Consider the following 22458-nt stretch of genomic DNA (forward strand, 5'->3'; position numbering starts at 1 on the left):
CCACTTCTGTTTGGCTGACCCCCTAGTCACCTGACTGTTGAGAACAATTGACTGTTTAGGCATAAAGCCACTTGGCACTTTGGGCAGCCCTGCTGATATAGACCCTGCAGCTAAAGGCCACACAGTCATAAGCCCGTGCTTGGTTCAGTTTGCCCACTTGCTGTCTGGGGGGCAACCATCCACTGCTCCGCCTAGGTTTGTTGACGCTGCCAGCCTCGTGTAACCATGGGACGAAAGGATCCTAAACAGCGGACTCTTCAGTTCGACAAGGTCCCTGATGCCACTTCTAGCGACCAGGCAGAGTCGGCTGAGGGAGCGCAGGGTGAGGATGAAGTTGAAGATTCTGCCTCACTCACTGAGACGATGCTCTGGGAGATGCGGGCTGGCTTCAGGGCCCTTGATGGTAGATTTGATGCATTGGATCAGCGTCTGGCAGACATGGGTACGAAAGTTCAAGTTCATGACCGTCGGCTTGACGTGGTGGAGGCTAGAGTCTCAGACATAGAAGATGGAGCAACGCAATCTCAGAAACAACTAGAAAGAGTGGAACGAATTCTGAAAGAAGTTGCGATAAAGAACGAAGATTCAGAATCCTGCCGCCGACGGAACAACGTACACATTATTGGTGTGCCTGAAACTACGGCCACAGGTTGAATGGATATATTTGTGGAGCAACTACTATCAGATCTATTTGGCAGAAAGACCTTCAGGCAGGGGTTTGTGGTACAGAGGGCACACAGGTCGTTGGGTCCTCGCCCCAGGCCTGGGCAGCCTCTGAGGCCCATCATCACCAGGCTTATGAACTTCAGGGACAGAGACACCACACTTCAATCAGCCCACGAGAGGGATGAGGTCCAATGGCAGGGGAGCAAACTCTCTTTTTTCCCCAGACTTCACTGTTACGGTTCAAGAGGCACGTCACAAATTTTACGGAGTGAAAGCTACGTTGAGGAACTTGGGCCTGAGATACGGTATGCTCTATCCGGCCAGACTAAAGGTAGATGTGGACGGCAGGTCACGCATCTTTGATACCCTGACCGAGGCACAGGAGTTCTGCCAAGAATACAAGAAGAATAAAAATGGAGCGGCGGCAGCTACACGTGTTACATCCCCCCGCACAGCGGATCTGAGGCCAGAATGGAACTCTTCTCCAATCCTGGGACTGGTTGATTCATTTAGTTTATTTGAGGGCGCTGTTATGTAATTACCATAGAGAAAACTTCTCCTATTTATTATTACAGTATTTTGCCCAGTCGGCGTGGCGTTGCTGCATCTCATGGTGAACACCGAGGTTTGTTTATTCAAAATATCAAGTTTACGGTGTATGTCTGAGATAACTGTATTAATATGCTTGTTGGACTTGCAAAGTCAGTTGGTATGTGAGGAAGGGATCCGCCTTGCCAGGGACAGAGCGCGGCTGGGTGGTGGGCACTGGGGGGGACATTTGCAATTTTTTCACATGTTATTAGAACTTTTTACAAAAGGTACTTGTACATGGCATTGGGTTGGCTTTGCTGAGGTCCTGTTTGTTGTAATACCAACCATTAGGCACACTTAGGCTGGCAGCCCGGTCCTTCCGGGCTCTCACTGATGTCTTGGAATATCAGGGGGTTGAATAACACACGCAAGAGAAGACAGGTCCTTAATTATGTTGCTAGACATAACATAGATATACTCTGCATACAGGAGACTCACTTGTCCAACTCAAACACTCCACCCATGGCTGCCAGCTGGGGATCCCACAGATACTTCTCCAACTACAGTAGTTATGCGAGAGGGGTGGCAATATTAATCCATAAAAGGGTTCCTTTCTCTCTGCACAAGGTAGTGACCGATGAAGAAGGCCGCTTGCTGATAGTAGTTGGCTCCTTGATGGGACATAATGTGGCTCTGGTGGGAATATATAGCCTGAATGTTGACTCGCCTGATTTCTATCATGCGCTACAGGTGCGCCTTTTAGTGCTGATTTCTTGTTTATTGATATTGGGGGTGATTTTAATTTGTTGATGAAACCCGTCAGAGATAGTACCTCCTCCGCACCAGACACCAAGCACCGCTCACACAGGGCGTTACAGGACATCTGTCAACACTTTTCACTGGTGGACATTGATTGCGTGCATCACCCACACCATGCATCCTATACACATTATTCTGGGTTCCACAACACCTGGACCAGAATAGACTACTGGTTGGCCTCGTCAGGAGTGGCTGGTGGGCTAGGTGGGTGGGAGTCACTGCCACAAACGCTTTCAAACCACTCACCAGTCCTGCTACGACTTAACATTCCGAGACCCGTGAGTTATGAAAGGCAATGGCGCTTCCCTGGGAGGTCACTTCAGGATCAGCTGTTTCTTCAGGAAGTCAGGGAAGCCATTGAGATATACTTTGAAATAAATACAGGGAAGGTGGATACCCGGGTGGTGCTGTGGGAAGGTTTTAAGGCCTATATTAGGGGGGGTGCATAGCGAAGTGTGCGGTGGTCCTGAGGGCCTTGCTATCCACTATAATCCGCATTGAGCAAGACATTGCAGCCTTAGACTTGGAATTGAAAGAGAGGGGGGTCAGAGGCCGGCGAGACTCAGCGATTGGCCTTGATGTTGGAGTTTCAGGAGACTGCTGAACGGGAACTATTGTTCCTCAGTAAGCAACACATTGCAAGAAGGTATGGAGAGGGGGAACGGCCGGGTAATATTTTGGCGCACACACTTTGTCCTCTGCGAGATAGGGCCTATATTACTGAAATCAAGGACCAGAGTGACCGGGTGTTCCATTCCACCCCGGATGTCTGTGACACCTTCCTTACACATTTCAAAAATCTGTACACCTCTAGAATTGATGGGGACCTCGGTGAACATTGAGAGTACCTTGCTGAAATCGCTTTGGTTTATCTTGAGAGGCATATACAGGACGTCCTTGCTCTTCCCATATTTCCAGAGAGTGTATTGGAGGTGATAGATGCGCTTAAAGGTTCATCGGCACCCGGCCTAGACAGGTTTTTGGCTGATTTTTACTAAGCTTATAAGGTTTAGTGGTGCCGCGGTTAATAGAGGTGTATACAGAGGATCTCGAATCTGGTATCCTTCCTCCTACTTACAGAGAGGCTGTTATTCTCCTTCTCCCTAAGCATGGTAATGACCCTACACTTTGCGGCTCCTATCGGCCACTGTCCCTGCTTAATCTCGATTACAAAATACTGGCCAAAGTTAGCGCCATCCGTTTATCTTTATTGATGCAATGTATCATTTCTCCTGCACAATCTGGCTTCGTCACCCATAGGTCCACTTCGCTCAATTTGCATGCCTTATTCACAGTATTACATAGGATCGACCCCAATGCGCCCGCTGCCGCGGTGCTTCTTGACGCTGAAAAGGCGTTCGATTCTCTTGAATGGCCCTTTTTTATTTCTGTGATTGGCTGCATGGGTATGCCCGAGTATTTCGTCTCTACAGTTTTGCTGCTATATACTGAAACCATAGCTAGATTGCGCCTCAATGTACTATCTCCCAGCCATTTTGTTTGTCACGTGGCACCCGTCAGGGTTGTCCCCTGTCCCCATTGCTTTTTATATTAGCGATGGACCCGCTGGTTTGACATTTCCAGGAGAAACATTTACATCGTGGGCTGCAGTTTCGTACTGGCCCTATATTGGTGTCTCTGTATGTTGACAACACTATTATATATGTTCGGCAGCAACAAACTAACTTGGATACCCTTATAAGGGAAATAATTCGATTTGGCAGGTTTTGGGGTCTGAGTGTTAACTGGCACAAGTTTGTGATTTTTCCGTTAATGGCCAGCACGGTTGCATGGGAAGGTGAGCTTCCTCTGGAATAGTACAGCAATGCTGTTAGGTATCTCGGGGTATATGTACACTTAGATTCAGCCACCAACATTAGATTAAACTATGGTCACGCAATTAGCTCACTCGAATCGCAGGTCGAGAGATGGGTTCGACTGCCTTTGTCAATGGCGGGTAGATTGGCCAATATTTAAATGGTAGTACTCCTGAGATTCTTATATTTGTTTAACACCATCCCCATCCCTCTCACCCAGATTTTTTTTGCAGCTGCAACAACTTTTGTTACGGCTTGTATGGGGTGGTAAGAGACCACACGTAAGCTGGCAGACCTTGACACTACCGTATGAGCGGGGCGGCTTTGGGGTTCTGGATATGTACCTATACTATCTGACGGCGCGGTGCTGTTATTCCTATTATTGGTATCACCCGGACGCATGTGTCCCCTACTTGAAAATGGAGGCGGATATGGTGCTTCCGCAGAATTTTTCCTCAGTGTTGCCTAAAGGGATTCCGAGGGACCCACAGGATATTCAGACTGTATACACCACATGTTGGGCATGGGAGAAGCTATGTAGACTGCTGGGTTTGGATCTATTGTATTCCCTGCATTGCCTCTTCCGAATCCCATGTTGCTCCCAATAACTGGTGAAATTCAAGTGGAGCGCACACAGGCTAAGTTTCAAATTCGCACGGTGGGTGATCTGTTCCCTGATAACCATATTTTTTTGGTCTCAGAGGAAGCGCGATTTCAAGATTGACCCTTTATGGATGTTTTTGTGGTGCGCCGCATGCTTTCCATGTTACGGGCTACCTTTCCTTCTTTTCCGGTGACGCCCGACCAGGCTGCCCCTTTGACGTTCGTTATAGAGAGCAAGACATTTGCTCATTTAATTTCCAAACTGTACAAACAATGTATGATGGAGCGCCCCTCCTCTGATGTTAAGGTTCGCTCCGCATGGGAGCAAGACTTGGGGCACCCTATAACGGACGACCAATGGGAGCGCTGCTGCAGGGTGACGATAGAGGTGTCCCTTAATAGTAGACATAAATTGCTGCATTTCAAGTTTCTCCGCAGGCTGTATCATACCCCGGCTTGGTCCCACAAGATTGATCCAACACGGTCTCACCAATGCCAGTAATGTTCAGCCCCACAAGCCGACTTTGCCCATCTTTCATGGACTTGTTCTAAGTTGCAGCGATACTAGGTACTGATACATGAAACATTGGGCACCATGCTTGCTATGACATTGGTTCCTACACCAGAAATTGCATTATAGGGATACATGGTAAACTTTCCCAAAAATTTGCAGCTCTGGGGTTCCTGTTGGCCAAGCGAGAGGTGGCGCTACTGTGGAGTAGTAGAAGCGTTCCTACACTTCGGGCATGTCCTCCCAGCCTAGTATTTTGTAACACGAACTGCAAGGAATATGCTACTGTAGTGCCCAGTTACTCATGACCGGTGGATATATGGTGTCCGTACAGAGCATATATTGCCAAGAAACATACAGAGACTGACACGCAAGCCTCAAATGGAATTGTCTCCCTAGGAGTAGGTTAGGGCCGGTTGTATCGAACTGTTCTTGTACACTATGCTTGTTTTTTTTTCCTTTAGAGCTGGGTGTTGCTGCCGCCATAATGAAGTGCGAGGGTTGGTTGGGGCTTGCTGGACTGTGGGTATAGTTACTGACAGTGACCCACGGAAGGGGCGAGGGCAGAACTTGGTTTTCATTCTTGTTCAAATGCCTACTGTTGCCATAGTTATAACATGTGATATATGTTGCATACCATGAGATATGTTGACACAATTGCTATGTACCACTGTGACCATTACGTATTGCTAATTATGTGTAAAACTGAAAATAAAGATTTCAAAAACATATATATATATCAAGCCTCCCTGGAGGCGAAACGCGTCATGGCGGCAGCGCTGGCTTCCACGAAATAAAACACCGTTCACCAGCGCCTTTTGGGTCGGCTCTTTGTTGCAAAGTATTCGGACATCTGTTGTTCTGTGTGACAAGATTCGCCATATATATATATATATATATATATATATATATATATATATATATATATATATATATATATATATATATATATATATAATTCAGACGAATTGAGAAACTTGAACAAAGAAGCATCAAGGTGTGCAAATGAGGCTCATGATAATCTTGAAAATGTAGCTGAAGAATTTGAAGTTGGTATTAGCAGAACAAAATTGCAAAATGGAATTCAGTGAAGCAAAAATAGCGGACATGGGTCTAATGATTTTGCAACCTCATATTAAAAATTTATTTGAGCACATAACGGATTGGGGGAGTTGAGAAAATATAGGGACAAGCAGAAGAAAAAGGATCGTACTAACAAGAAGAACATTGGACCCAATATGTTTCCTGGCAGATGGCCCCTTGTTTACCAGCGTAACAAGGTAAATTACTGGTAAAGGGACCATCTGCTAGATTTATAAATGACTGCCAAGCTGGCGGTCTTTTATAAAGTATTTCCAGGAACACCCGTCATGGTGGTTCCTGTCAGTGCAATTCGCTGTTTGGTGCAGGGCTGCAGCAACATGACCGAGCCCTGCACCTAACAATATTCTTTTTTTCATTTTCAGAAAGAAAATCCCAACATGGAATTTTCTTCTTGAAAGTAAAACAACCAGGCTCTCCTTGCTATGGGAATCCTCCCCCATGGCAATGGGAGCATTTAGCAGTTTTCCCTGCCTCTTACTGCTAGGGCTTTCCTGGGGGAGACGGGCAGTGAAAACTGACCTGTAATTCCGCCCAGCTAAATCAGGTGGGCGCAATTACAGATCTGCCTCCGATGGCTATTACTCCAAAGGGCGGTTGGATTAGTTTAATAACGGCATAGACAAAGTAGTCCCTGCCATGATCAAACCTAAGGTCTGCCCACTTCTAAATCATGCGAGCGGACCATTATTTTGGTGGTAAGCATACGCCATCACGGTTGTGACGGAGTATGCTTAGCGCCAAGATATAAATTGGGCACATATACACAGGAAAGAAAGCAAATTTGGTCATGAGTGATCCTGAGCCAGAATTGGAAACATAATTTTCTTTATGAGAAATACATAAAGGAAATGATGTTAATCTTCAAAGGTTCAGGTGTGATCTCTATGCTTTTATGACAAATATTCCTAAATTGAGAGTGGAATTTGAGCAGTGGTATAAGGAGTTCACGGATTGGTGACAATTTCAAAGGTGTTTTGGACTGATTTGGATACATTGTTTGAACTTGTTGTTCCTAATGATTTAAGAGCGGAATGCAAAGAGGCTTTTACATGGCCGACACAAGAGCCAGCAAGGGTTTCACCAAATAATGCTCAAGCTCATTTGGTTATGTAGAAATACAGAGCAATGATAGATCATTTAAAAATGAAGGTACCAGAGAAAGAAACTAAATGAGCAAAAATAATGAGAGCGACTCAAGAGCCAAAGAGGCAGTGCATGCTTGTTATCAGGGGTCCATGCAGGTGTATAGTAAGCAAATACAGTGGCATTGAAGAGCCTGAAAGAGAAGGCATTTGTGGATTCATATCGCTTTTGTTTTGAGTTTGAGTTTGAAGCATAGCTCTCATATTGAGTGTGGTGTTCTGGCAAACAAAGATTATTGAGGAGACACTGAAGTGTGCCAATTACTGTAGTAACTGTAATAACACAAAGCTGCCTGAACTTTCCTGCATGAATGGAAAACAAGGAATTCAAGGAGTGGGAAAGAGAATAATACTATGCCGGTGCAGGCACAGGGTAGTTTTAGTGGGTTTATGAACATTCTGGAATGATTGTGAATGTCGATTTACTGAAGAAGAGCACTGCTTGTCACTTCTGCAGGAGCATTTGGTACTGGAAGTGCGAATGTAGACAGAACCCATATCAAATTCAAAATTATTTTGTTTCCCAGATGCAGCTAAATCCAAATCAGATTAAAGAGCAGTTTTCTATACCAGCCCAACAGACTCCTATGCAGAATGTGCAAAATCAAGAGCAGTCTCATATGAACATGCCCATAGCTCCAGTGTTGCAGGAAAACATGACAAACAAGATGCCATATATTCCAGGGTATCAGCACAATCCATTGATTCTAAGCAATGATTTTCCTCTTGTGACAAATTTCCAATGACGGTGAGGAGTGAGGAGGATTGAATACTTGGTACAGTCCTGGAGGTAGGCCAGAATGGCCCATATGGTCTGGATACCCGTCACCCCCTCCCAACACAATCCCCAAGAATGGGAAGACGGATACAGTTCTTGAGCTTTTGGAAGGCGGGAGGGAGTTACCCTCCCGGCCGTATTTATTAAAATATGAAACAAAATTAAAACATTAAAATAACAGTTTCATATCATGTACAATTTAATTTAAACATTACGATGTTTATTGGCTAACCTTAACATATCTCTAATAGAAAAGTTCTCCTAGCCGATTCTAAAACATCCTGTAAATGCATTTCTCAAAATTCAAATTGTACATCCTAACATTACGGGCCAACGGCAAGGTCGTAACCGGTGTCAGATCCCTAATACCAGACTCCCCCCCTTACTTGTGAGGGGCGGGCGCACAGAGGACTGTACCTCTGTGCCAACTTCCAATTTCCCTTGTCTTAACGGGGGCCCATACTTACTCGACGCCATCTTGGTGGTCGTCCGAGGACTCGTGTGAGGTGTCTAGAAGGTAGCGTAGACCCCCCTCCCACCCCACACTGCTTACCACATCCGCCGTCGCGGATGTCCTGGCCCCGGGAAATTCCAAGGAGGGGACCCGTAGCCCCTCCTCCCCAGGGAGGGGTCTTGACCGCCTTCCCTTTCGGCGGTCCCATCCTTAGAAGGGTACCGCCTCCCCGTGTGAGGGGCCAATGGCCGCCTCCCCCCGGGCGCTCCCATCCATAATGGGTGGCGCCCCACCTCTAGGGATCTTCCAATTACTGCTCACCGATCATGACCTTACCGCCACAGGCCGGATAGTTGACCGGCTATCCGGACCCCCCCACAAAGCTCCTACTAAAGGTCATGATTACGTAAACTCTTTAACCAAGCTAAGAAGTCTCCTATGAGTAAGACATTTCCCTCCCGGGACAAATGGACCCCATCCGCCAAATACATATGGTCCCCCCGGATACACCCGTGTGGAATCAGTGCAATTTACCTGTATGGAACAACCTACTCAATTTGTTATTAACCTTCTTTACTGACTGGTTGAAAGCTGGCACAGAGAGGGCCCCCCGCCACACCTTCCGAGGAATCATGTGTGACCATGCGATTGTGCACCCCGAAACCCTTCTTGCCAACCAACTCACTGTGGACAAAATTAACTCGAGAAGCACTCGTCGACCAACGGTCACCAAATCATTGCCCCCAAGATGCACTATGATTACAGATGGCGGTGACCTCGTCCGCCCTAACAGTCCCTCAATGAAACTTTGAAACTGGTCAATACAGAGCCCGCCCCTTCCGTGGAAGGTCACCCTGTACCCGTATTCCCCAGCCACGTGAATAATGTCACCTGCTTTGAATACGTCTGCGGCGCGCCTCACGTATGAGTGGCCAACGACCCACACCACTCTTCCCTCAGCCGGTGATCTTTGACCGCTGGTCCCCAGGTGTCGGGTCAACTGCACAGTCCGCCCCGCAAAGCCTGCTCGCGAAACTGCAAACCAAACAGAAAACAAGAAGCGTGAGTGCATGACATTAGCTTCACAACATGTGCAAACGCACATACCTTTTATAACAGTTTGAGGACCAACGCCCCAACCGCTTCACTTTTTCAACACTCAGACCCCTGGCTGTAGCCTCTGTAGCAGCCCCTATCCGGAAGGAGTGGGTCCCAAAATCGCTTGGGTTCAAGCCCGCCGCCGCGATTGCCATTGTTAACACCCGCTGAAACTGAAACCTCGTCAGTGGGGTGGCATCGGTGTGCCTCAGCAAGCTTCCCCCCCATGCTGCCGCCCTCAGCGCTAAGTACTCTTCAACGCATTTAACTGGGCACATGGGAGATCCCAGAATCCGCTGGACTACCACACTGTCCTCGATTGCTCCCTGATCGGTCTTGGACCTGGCTATCGAGATCACCATTGTCTCGCCCTTAATTTGGATGTGTTCTCGACACAGTCCTCCCCCCGTGTCCTGCTTGTTCCTCGCTACCAGTTCGCTTACCCGCATAGCCCCATGGAATGCTAATGCAAAAGTGGCCCGGAACAGCACCGTCTCGGATTGAGATGAACATGTCGCAGGAAGTACGGACATTAAAAGGGACAATCTTTCTAAACCTATCGGGTGCCTCTCATCCCTTCTACGACCCTCAAGGCGTTGCCACCCACGCAGCGCCTTCTGTACCAGAAAGGACGACGTGGGGTCCTGGATGCCATGAGCCCGCGCCATGAAGGAAATGGCGGCCCGGTGCCTATTGGCCGTAGCCACTGATCTGCCTGTCTGATGTAGTGATACCAGAAATTTCAGGACATACTCCTCCTGCCCCCAGTGCTCCCTCATAGCTGAACCCAAAAAGGACCAATAGGAACGGAACGCCCCTTCATATGCCTTCCTTGTCCTGGGTGCTAGACTCTCTCCCACAAGGTTTTGTAATCCGGGGCACCGAGAGACCAGAGAGCTTCGGGAAATGGTGCCGCCACCGAGTCCGCTGAGGGCAGAAAACCCCGGAAGGCCTGCATATGGGAACGAGAGAGTGCATCAGCTGCCTGGTTTAGTACCCCTGGCACGTGCCTTGCCCTAAAGTGGACGTTTAGTCTCATACATAGCAGGACAATTTCCTTCAGCAATCTCAAAATCCATTTGCAGCGTGCTGCCTGATTATTGATACACTCAACCACGGTCATGTTATCAGACCAGAACACCACAGAGCGATCACGAAACCCCTCTGGCCAAGTTTTCAATGCCACCAGAATGGGGAACAGCTCCAGAAACCCAATGTTACCAGTGAGTCCATTATCGTGCCACCACACAGGCCAGGTTCGCGCCGACCATTGATTGCCAAATATGGCGCCAAAACCTACACTCCCTGCCGAGTCGGTCCACAACCCCAGTTCCTCCGAGGAAACTGGTGGCTCGGTCCACACAACACGACCGTTGAAATCCGCCAGGAATGCCAGCCATATGAGCATATCCTGGCGAACCTCTGCTGACAGTCTTGTGCGGTGGTGCCCTTCCTTGAGGCCCACCATGGCTTGTGCGATAGAACGGGAAAAGGGGCGAGCCATCGGTATTACCCTCAGGGCAAAGTTAAGCTGACCCACAGCCTGTTGTAACTGATGTAGAGTGACTTTTCTCTCGCCGAGACACATTTCGAGCGAGGCCCTGAATTTCATTATCTTCCCTTTGGGCAAGCGGAAGCACCCCTCTACAGAATCGAGCTCAATTCCCAGAAACTCGAGTGTAGTAGATGGCCCTACCGTCTTACCCGGTGCCAGTGGCACGCCAAATTCCTTCATAAGAGTACAGAATTCCCTCAAAGCCTGTGCACATTCCGTGTCCCCGGCTGCCCCTAGGAAGAGAAAATCATCAAGGTAATGCATAACCTGTGTAAAGCCCGTGGCCCTTGTGAACGCCCATTGCAAAAAACTACTGAATTTTTCAAAATACGCACAAGAGACGGAGCAGCCCATTGGCATACATTTATCCATGTAATAGCGTCCTTGAAACATAAAACCTAGGAGTCGCTGATCATCTGGGTGTACCGGGAGCAACCGGAACGCTGACTCGATGTCTGATTTAGCCATCAGCGCTCCGGGCCCCAGGCGATCCAAAATGGCGAGGGCCACATCAAAGGAAGCGTACCGCGCCGAACAAACTCCCGGGTCAATCGCATCGTTCACCGAAAGACCCCTAGGAGCAGACAAATTGTGTATTAACCTGAACTCACCTGGGTCCTTCTTGGGGACCACTCCCAACGGTGAACAAACAAAATCGCCAACTGGTGGCATACCATATGGTCCAGCAACCCGACCTCGGGCCACCTCCTTCGCAATCTTTGCCTGCACCACCGCCGTATTTTGTTGAACCGATAGTTGGTTCTTACATTGGGCCTCCCCCCGAAAATCCCCCGCCGGGATGCGGAAACCATCTGAGAAACCGTCTCGCAACACCCCGGCGGAGATATGATCAGGGTATTCATTCAGCCAAGGGATCAGTGCCATGATATCAACAGGAGTAGGTAATGGTGCCCCTCGGTCGATTTTAGACCTGTTTGGCGCCTCCTCTACCTCCCGTATCACCATTCTTGGCTCTGCACGAACTTTCGGGGTGTGAGGACTGTCCGCACCCTGCACACTCATGCCTGAACTTGCATGTCCCCTGTGGCCTAGTGCACTTGCCTCTGTTAAAGTTCCAACAGACCCCTTTTCTACCCGAGTTCCCATTCTTCTTCGCGCTCTGATCACTGCTTGTGCCCGCTCGAAAGGGCGCCCCCAAAGAATGGCGGGAAGGCTCGACCCCGTTCCCGCCCAAAGAAGGCGACTTCGCCGTGTTTGACCTCTCAAGTTTCTGCCAGGAAATGGAGTCGAAACAATCCCACGTCAGGGATGAGTCGTGCTCCTTGGACTTACGAAATGTGCTATCATAACAACACCATTTATTGCCCCCGTACGATTCATAGAATTCCATGATACATGTCTGATAAACGGCTAGTTCCAACAATAATTCAGGCCTACGTTCCCCCATAATTGCAGTGAACATTCCAAACGCCCTGGCCCAATTGGCGATCATTTCCTCTACTCTGAAACCCGCCATCTTTGCACGCCATACACTGGGATGCAACATGTTTACATATTTATCTGCCCAAATCCTTTCTTTCACATCCATCGGGATATGTTGCACAACTTTTTCCCTCCTTGAGGGTAACGACCCCTCCCCCGCCATCGGCAATGACTGCTTACCCGAACCAGTAGCTGTGACCGTTGTCGCTGCCGACCCAACGCCCGATACTGGTTGTTCTACGGGAACCTGCGGGGAAACAAGAGGACAAGGTGCCTTCGCAGCATCTTTCGATTTCCGCAACTGCTTCATTATCGACCTGGCTTCATCAGCCGTGGCCCCCTCATTCTCTCTGCCCAACCACGCCGCCAACTGGGCAGCCAGCTCAGGAGGCATATCGCCCTCGTTCACAGGAGTGACCACCACAGGGATCGGTTGTCCCACGTTCGGGACCGGAACTGGGGCCCCGATCGGAGTGACCGGGCTCGCTGGAGGTGATTCGGGAACCGGAGCCTCCCCTCCTGATGCCCCCTTTCTGGCCCTTCTACCTCTCCCGTTAGGGATTAATCCCGGCAATGCTGGTCCGATGACTCTCTTTGGTCCACCCGCACCATTCATTGCCGCCTTTTGCTTCTTCATGTCGGCCATGTCCTTCACCAGCATATGAAGCATCTGGTCGGTTCCAACCTTCTTTCCGACCTTCTTGCCAGGCATCGTTCACGGATATTCCTCGAGGTCCTAGGTCAAGAAGCTTCGAAATCGCTGAAAGAAGAAACACAAGATTAAAAGTTCTCAAAATTGGCTCTTGTTCCGTCAAGGGCTCACGTGCAACGAGGAGGTGCAGCTTCCAAGCACAGGAACAAGAGGATGCTTCCTTGGATTGCTGCTCCTTTTATTCATCTCCGGGAGGGCGTGGACCCTCCCCCGACCGCCTACAGGGCGTGGCCAACGGTGTAGGTGTCTAGGACAACCCCTCTTGGGCGGGAAGAAGGCGCGCCCCTGCTACGCCGCTTCGGGCATACCAGCCGTGACGCGCCTCCCGCCCAAAATGGCTTCCTGGGGGGATCGGGGCACCTGACCATACGTTCGGGGGGACCGAGTGGTCGCCCCTTTCCATTCATAGATGATGAGGAAAAGGCCACCTCAAACAATCTTTGATTGATTCTGGGACTATCTGCTCCATGGGTCATTCCATGGTGTTCTAAAACCAACCCCTCTTGAGAAGAGAAGTCCAATATTTAGGAATCAGCAATAAACAGGTTATTTATCAGGTCACAGCTGATGTTCCAGTTAAAATCAGGTCAATGGAGAACAGTTACAAATGTATATTGTGTGATTCAAATCATGTTCATTTATTTGGCAGAGCCTTGCTTTGCTAAATGGATTTGTGTGATTTATTGCACACCGGAAGGTATTGCAATTAAAACTCAAGGTTAGGATAAAGTATGCAAAATAAAATCACTAAAATCGAGAGTTTAATTGATCTTAGTTTTTACAAAACATGGTCTGCCTCTTAAAAAAGAAGAGGCGTGGGGTTTAACAGGGAAAGAGCGAGGACTGTAAGAAAGTCCAAAACCAGTCGGGATACAAATCAAACCATTCAGAGTGTATCCATGAATTCAACAAGATAAACGTTCACAAGAAGTAGAGGATGGAATTAAGCCTGTCATAGAGAAATACAGAGCAGGACATTCTACAAGAGGTGCTTGGTGGTCCTTGCAACTCTTCTGTTATGAGAATTAAAACACAAAGTGGTAAATTGGCGATGCAGCAGGGCCTAAGAAAAATTAACCAAATTGTAGTCCCATGCTGTCTGGTGGTACAAAATCTTGCTGTAATATTGTTCCAAATTTCTGCAGATCCAGAATGATACATAGTGATTGACTTGTGCCAAGCATTTATGCCATTCCGCTAGCCAATAGCTTTTTGCATTTTGATTCCAAAACAACGTTCTCATTAGGTATTGGATCCCACAAGGGTATATAGGACGTCCCTTAAAATTTAGTCAGATTCCAAAGAAAGACTTTGGAAAGGTTGCAGCTACCCACCAACTCAGTGCTAGTGCAGTATATAGCTGACCTACTGGTGGCATTCAAGACAAAAGATTATTTAGGTGAAAACATTGAAATGGAAAGCTGAAAAAGGGGCAAGAAAAGTGTCCAAAGAATGGGTTTCAGGAATACTGAAGATGAATCCTTCAACTACAGAGAAGGAAATGAGGATGTTTTTTGGAAATAGTAAATGGATTAAAGTCTTTTCCCTGATTGTGCCTTTAGTGAAACATACTCAAAATGATATAAAACATCTGATACCATTTGATGGCAAATGCATGAAGGCCTTCCAGGAACTTAGAGAAAGCCTTTGTAGTGTACCCACTCTTGGAGTGCTAATTATGAGAAGAAATGTTTCTGATTCTGCCATGAAAAAAGACAGGTACGTGCTATCCATGTTAGTGCAAGAGCAGTTATGTAATGAGGCCTGTTGCTCATGTCCCTGCTACATTTGATTAAGTAGCTGTAGCTCTTTCTGGGTGTTTGAAAGCCGTCCCAGCTGCTTGCCTTGCAATACAGTGAAGGAATTGTCTTGAATCATGCACTCATGGTGTTTGTTCCTCAGTCAGTTTGGATTTTGCTGACTGAAACTCAACATTTGACAAATAGCTGCCTCACAAGGTGTGAGCGAATAATACTGTCATCTGAAAACATTTCAATTAAGAGGTGCAATACCTCAAGTCCTGCAACGCTGCTGCCGATTCAATATAATTATGAATACGATGATAAAGATTCTGACCATGTTTGTGTGAGTGCAATAGAATGATGTGCAAAGCCAAGACCAGATATCAAAGAGTCTCATTTGAGAGACCATCAAGGAATGCTGAAATCAGCCTATGAAGTCTGTTCCATTTGGGAAATCATTGAACCATCATACTTGTCATAATGTCAGCACAAGTGGCAGAGCTGGTGCCCTGACAAGACCTTGCTGCCTAGCAATAGAATTTAGTGATATGATTTACACAGACAGGCTGTACAGATTTGAAGTGGTACATGATTATGGGTAATGGTGGTCACAAAGGGGCTTCCTCACACTCTCTGGAAGTCCCATTAGAATGACAAATATATTTTAGACTTTTTAGAAGCAATCCAACAAGCAAGAGAATCATCAGTGGTGAAAAGCGTAGCCCATAAGTCTGGTAATGGCATAATCATAATGAGCAACAAATATGGCGATCAAGTGGTAAAGTATTGCGCTCTTGAGAATGCAACTGTAAAGCCATAATTAGCAAAAATGAATACAAGAATCAGAACCATGTGAACCTGATGTAAAGACTGATGATAATGTAAATAGTAGCAGTAGTTTCTTGTTAATTCCAATTCAAACAACATCAATTGAACTCAGGTAAGTGCAAGAAGAAGTTCCAGAAGATGAAAAAAAGATGTGAATTAACTGGTTTTAAGAGAGATCATAATAATTTGTGCATAACTTCAGATCATCAATATGTTTTGCCAGATTCTATGCTATAGTCAATGACCAGATTTCTGGACAGACACACTCACATAGGGAGAGATTGAATAATTACAACCTTTAGGAAATATTAGCACAATAGAAAGTTCAGAAGTGTAGCAGTAGAGTTGTGTCAATGAAACATTACTTGCCAGCAAAATAATCATGGTAAGCAAACAGTCTTGTGACAAGTCATATATGCAAATCTGAGGGCCCATTTTTTACCAAGTGTTTTTATTGGGATTTTACATTGAACCATAGCAGATGAGTGAACAGCCCTTACAACATACAGAATAGCATCAAAACAGAAAGGCAACTGCTGGAAAATGTAAGACATAAGGGCACTAGAGGAGCAGATGAATATTGTGACATAAATGTCAAGGAGATACGCCTAAACTGGAGTCAGTAGTGGCATATTCATAAACCAGGGGAGAACGAAAAAACAGAGAAGGGAGGAAAGGGGAATGATAGGACCAGGGCAAACAGACGTGGCTGTGTCCAAGTTGGTATTATTGCAGGGGGTCCCGAGGGGAGAAGGGAGTTGAGGGTGGGTAGATCCAGCATTAAACTTAGAGATTGAGGTGCACACCTTCAGTTATCTACTTTTCAGTGAACTTAATTGTATTGATACATGAATCTTAATTCATAATACATTTTTACATGAATCTATTTGGGGTGCTGCATTACACTTGAGTGTTGGCTAACACCGATACTAAAGGTAAAAAGGATGCATAAAAAAGCTGCAAGTAATGCGCACTGTTCCCTGGGAAAGACAATTATTTCCACAATATTTACACGCTAATCATATTTTCACATATTATATACATTTATTAATACATGAATCTTTTTAAATCATATTTATAGATCATGATTTCATATGTAACACGAAATTGTACATGTATATACTACATTACATCCTACTCATTACTTGTGGTTATAAATTGGTTGATAATATTGTATATCATAGCATTAAACGTTATATCATCAGTGGGCCTATTTACAAATATTCATAAATGCAATAAACGTTTCTTCATGAAGATGTTATGTTCAATGCCCAAAGCATTTCGGGAAAACGATTCCCTTCATCAGGGGCGATGTCCTGTGAGGATCAGTACAGATTCATTTTAGAAATCTAGCTTCATGTGGTGTTTTAAATCTTAAATACACAGCAGGGGGTGCCATGTTGTGATAAAAATAAGAAACCTTATGATCCCAACAGCACACATAGATAAGAAGGATTCACCAATGGTGTGGATGTGTCTATATCACTCAATACATCTCAAATGCTCAAAGCATATGAAGTAAAGAAATTGAATTCTGATGGAAAATAAGCAAATCTCCATAACAGAATGTGAAGTCATGCCTATAGAGAAAATTAATAAGAGTGAATATAAATGTAAACATGCACTCAGGTGAGACCAAGTGAATGTACCTGGAGGAAGCATTGCTGACTTGTATAATCTTCAATTAAGATGGACAAGTCCACCTTGTCAGGTTTGAGATATGTCGTGTAGGTAGAGGGAGGTCAATGTAATGTCGGGTTTAATAGAAACTCGTGGATATAGTAGTGCATGAGTTGCAATATATATAGTTAATCTGAAACATGTTGTACTTCATACATGTATTTCGATATAATGGTAATCTGGACGGTTGTATACTAATCAATATCAATGCCACTGATCATGTACTGCACCCAGTACTAATTCATATAATGTAGCAATCATGTGCTAATTAGTTTCAATACCACTGTTCGTGTACTGCACCCAGTACTGATTCATATAATGTAGCAATCACGTAATCAAGCGATATTCTGTGTGCTCGTAAAGGAGTGTCCGTGATCTGTGCTCGACAGATTCTCCAGAGAAGGTAATAATTTCCCTCACTAAATCTGTAAAATACCACTGATAATACGTTACATCCAGTGCTAATACATTGTACCCAGTGATCTTGCAATCCACAATGATCTATTTGTTCTTAAACTAATGTCCGTTATCTTAAAAATACCATACACCGAAATCAAATAAGTCTTAACAATAATCAAGGTATAACTCAACATAGCATCAGTTATTAACCTATCGTAAAATTCCCTAAATGCATGCGTTAAGAATGGTACTGATCAAAATCTCGCCTGTTATTATCCAGTCTAATCTCACAAAAGATCTATTGCTTAGCTTATCAATATCTGCCGTAAATGTGCATGGCAGTCTATAAACCTATGATTCTGTTGGCATGTGTAAATGTTGAGTGTGCTGGTTATTTGGTGTTGCCTCTATATGCCTATGATACCTATCTTGTTTGTGTGTACCATGTACTCGAAATCATGATTCCTATACCCCTATCATGCCTATCATATGTATGTGTGTCATGTACTCTACATCGTGGTTATTCGCAGGGTAATAGTTCGTTATTATTATTTGATCTTGCCATATAAATTACGGAGTTAACCTTATAGAAAGCAACTGAAATCTACCCTAACATTCAATCCAACCGGCATGAACGTGTTTAGGTAATGTATCCAGTATATTTCCCTCTGGAGTAATCTCATCGTATTGTCTTGTCCCTCGCTTTTAGGTACAATTTCCACTATTTGTACACGTAGTGGAGCAAAGTTGTGTTGTACTTCCACCCAATGATTTGCAACTGGTGCTGATCTGTTTTGAGTTCTTATTGTGCTCTTATGTTCCGTTAATCTTGTTTTTAGTTTGCGCTCAGTTTTGCCAATGTGTGCTCTGCCGCACGGGCATTTGAGGCAATATACTAGATGCGTGGAATCGCAATTGGCTGAATGTCTAAGTGGAATCTTCTTTCCTGTGACAGGATGAGTTAATGTATTACCTAATGTAATATCGTTGCAGTGTATGCAGTTATAGCATCTAGTTGTACCTTTGTGAATCTCATGTTGAGGTGATTTGGGCGGGGTTCTAATCATGTCCATCAAATTTTTTCACCGTGCATATGCAAATGTCGGTTTGCAAATGTCGGTTTGCTGACAAACTGATCGTGTGTTGAGTTCCAAGCTTTCTCCTTTCTCCTTTCTCCTTTCACACTTTCTCCTGCTCCCATCCTCCCATGGTGGGACACGCGTAGTTGGGACTGAAGGCAAATCCCATTGTGGCCCAGCTTTTTTGGTGAAATAATTCTTCCCCGAAGGTGAATACATTTTGACTCAAACAGAATGATATCATTTTCAACAACATTTTGTTGTGATCACTGTATTTGAGATTTCTATCTTGCAGGAAGTAATGACAGGCATATTCTCCAATGTCATTTCCAATGTTTGTATAAAGGGCAATAACGTCCATCGTAATAAAGTAATACGATGCTTGCCAAGGTGTCTCTTTAAGCGCCCTCAGTTAATCACTTGTATCTTGTATATAAGAACTCAGTTAAGTTACATTTGGTCTTAGAAAATAATCCGTGTAGTCAGCCATTGGTTCCAATAGGGATCCTTTCGCAGACAGAATTGGTCTGCCCGGAGGTTTTTTCTGATCTTTATGTAACTTGTGTAAGAAGTACATAGTTGCCATGATTGAATGTGTGACAGTTATGTTCTCCCTCGTCGATCAATCCCTTTGCTGACCATTCCGCTATATATATATAGCGGAATGCCAGTAGGTATATATAGTTAGGATTTTTTCTCTATGGGACTTTTAAAAAATTCTATGTCTAATAACTTTGGCGTTTGTGGACGGAATCGGCTGAAATTTTCAGGAAAATGGCACATTCTGTTTCTGAGCAGCCCCTGAAAATTTGGAGGGGTTTCCTCAAAGGGGGGGCCGAGAAAAAAGGGGGGTCCCAAAACGCGTTTTTCCCATTCATTTTTCCTTAGGGCGTTTGGCCTCACTTTTAGCTCGAACGGCTGAATGAATTTGCACGAAACTTGGCAAAATTGTAGGGACTGTTAGCCCGATGTGCCTTTGCTGGGTCTCAATATATGTGCTCCAGTGGATTTTGAGAAATTAACGTTTTAAAAAATAGATATATCTGTGACAACGTCCGGGTAGCGCTCCGGTTCGCGAACTTTTCGCGTAACGGAACTTTGCGAAGCGAAGCTGATTGGCTCTCCGGTGTCTGTCAACATTCTAAACAGTCCGGAACGGCCGCCATCTTGTCTCTCGGTAGGATCGAGAGACAAGAGGAAGAGAAAAACGAAGGGGGAATTTAATGAAAGGGGGCAAGTTAGACCCTTTTTGACCCCCTAGGAATGATGTTGGGGTTATTAAAGAGTCCCGTGGGGCAAATAAAAAAAAATGATTTTTTGCGGTAGAAGCGCTTTTCGGTTCGCGAACCGGGTAGCGAACCGGGTCGCGAAACGGGAATTCGCCATTTTGTGTTTCGTTTTAATTAAATTACAAGATGGAGGAAAAACAATGTGAGAAATGGGTATAAGGGGGTACGGGAGACGTATCCTGACCCCCTATGTTTTCTGAGGGTGGCTGAGGATGCTCATATATGTTGATAAATGTCTTCCAGCGGCTGCGCGTGAGCGGTTTTTTTTTTTTTGCTGCGTGACGTCTGTTAACGTTCGATTCGAAGGAAATCAGGAAGTGTTGACCGCCATTTTGTCACTGCGAGTAAATATATTGTTAAAAATAATTGTTATAAATTAATCCGTATTGATAAACATTGTCTGCGCCATCTTGCCTTTTTTCCAATGCCACAATTTTGTCGTGCACGGCAGCCATTTTAGATGCCTTGACCAGACCCACTCTCTGCACGCCGCCGATCCTCAGCATGGCTCCCCACCCTCGCAAGCATCTCCCCCACGCACTGGTCACCCCCGCTCTCTCTCTCATGCATGGGCCATAAACCTCCCCCCATCTGCGCTGCTCTTCCCTGAGAATCACACCCTGTGCCCGGCCTACACCTCCCTTTCACCCTATTCACTACCGCACCCTCTGACACTCCTCTTCCTCTGTGTCTGATTGTCCAGGCCGGTCCCAGGCTATCACCTAGCCCTGTGGATGTAGTTTATGGCCCCAACTGTAAAGAATCACCCCTCTTCAAAGGAGTTACAGTAGATCAAGGCCCCCACCACATGAGATCTGTCACACCACACGCGTTCCTACTATCTGATAACGATCCTGTATTGTGATTGGGGAGGGGATTCTCACTGTGAGGGTGTGTGGGACCGAGCCTGAAGCGGAAGATTCCAGGGATGCCTTTTTGTACATCAAAGTCTTCACAATTATGTGTCACATTAAAAATATATAGCACTCTAACAAAGTAGTAGGATTATAACACTTTAATAACTTATAAATATATGCAACGCTCCAACAAAGTAAACACGTTAAAAAAAAAAATGTTAAACAAAGCAACAATGGGCTGCTGTGCGGTGGCGTCAGTAGCGGTCCGTTGTGCGAATAGGCCGAAGGCAGCACAACGCGCTGAGATCCGGACGGCACCCAGGTGATGTCCAGTAAGTTGCCACACTGGTCTTGGCATCCTACAATGCTGCGCCGAAAAACGGCGTGGGGCGCCCCGGGGGGGGGGGGGGGGGGGGGGGGAGGCGGCGCGAACGGGCCTCCCCAGGTGGAGGCTCCTCTGCTGCAGTGGGGCGCCCCTTTAGCGTTTCAGTCGCCATTCAGCTGTTTACCGCCCGCTTTTGCTGCACTGTGCCTCATCCGCCATTCAGCTGTTTACCGCCCGCTCTTGCGGCTACAGCGTCTCGCCCACCATCCAGTTGAGTTGCGCCCGCTCTTGCGGCTACAGCGTCTCGCCCACCATCCAGTTGAATTGCGCCCACTCTTGCGGTGCAGCGATAGGCGGCTGCCACAGGACTCTTAAAATGGCGGCCGGCTCTTCGGATTTGGGCCTGGTCCACTAAAATGGCCCTGGGACACATTTGAACTCGGACATTTGCCTGCTAGGGCTTGGGCCCCATTCTCGAAAGCGTCCCCTCAGCCTTGAAGATTCTACAAAAATCATCGGGGCCCCCGACTCCCGCAGGCGTCCGGTGGGGAGCGGCTGCCATGCTTGCGGAATGGCCACGACGGAGCTGCGAGATGGTGGTGCTCTCATGCTGACGCCAGCTTCAGTCTGAAACATCCAGAAACACTGTAAACTATCAATTCGATGACTTCCGGTGGAGCCCCAACGTGACCCGGTAGGGAAGAACTTGCCCTCTCCTCTTTTGACTGATGGTTCTTATTGCCTGTGCCCTCTGTTGTCATCTAACGGAACCTTTTTGGATTGCCGAGTGAGAAAAAAAAAAGGTGGGGCTTTCATCGTTTGGGAAAAAAAAATGTTTCAATTCAGTGATGTCATCAGTGATGTCATCAGTGATGTCACTGATCATGTCATGAATGATGTAATATGTGACATGATCAGCAGTGGATTGCGGGTGCGCGATATATAGTTAGTGCAACTAACTATATATGAAATTTCAATGGTTTTGTGTGAGTAAAATAAGGTTTTGTAAATGCTAATTCCTAACTA

Source organism: Lissotriton vulgaris, chromosome 4_1 (genome assembly GCF_964263255.1).
Source record: "Lissotriton vulgaris chromosome 4_1, aLisVul1.2, whole genome shotgun sequence".
Taxonomy (NCBI): Eukaryota; Metazoa; Chordata; class Amphibia; order Caudata; family Salamandridae; genus Lissotriton; species Lissotriton vulgaris.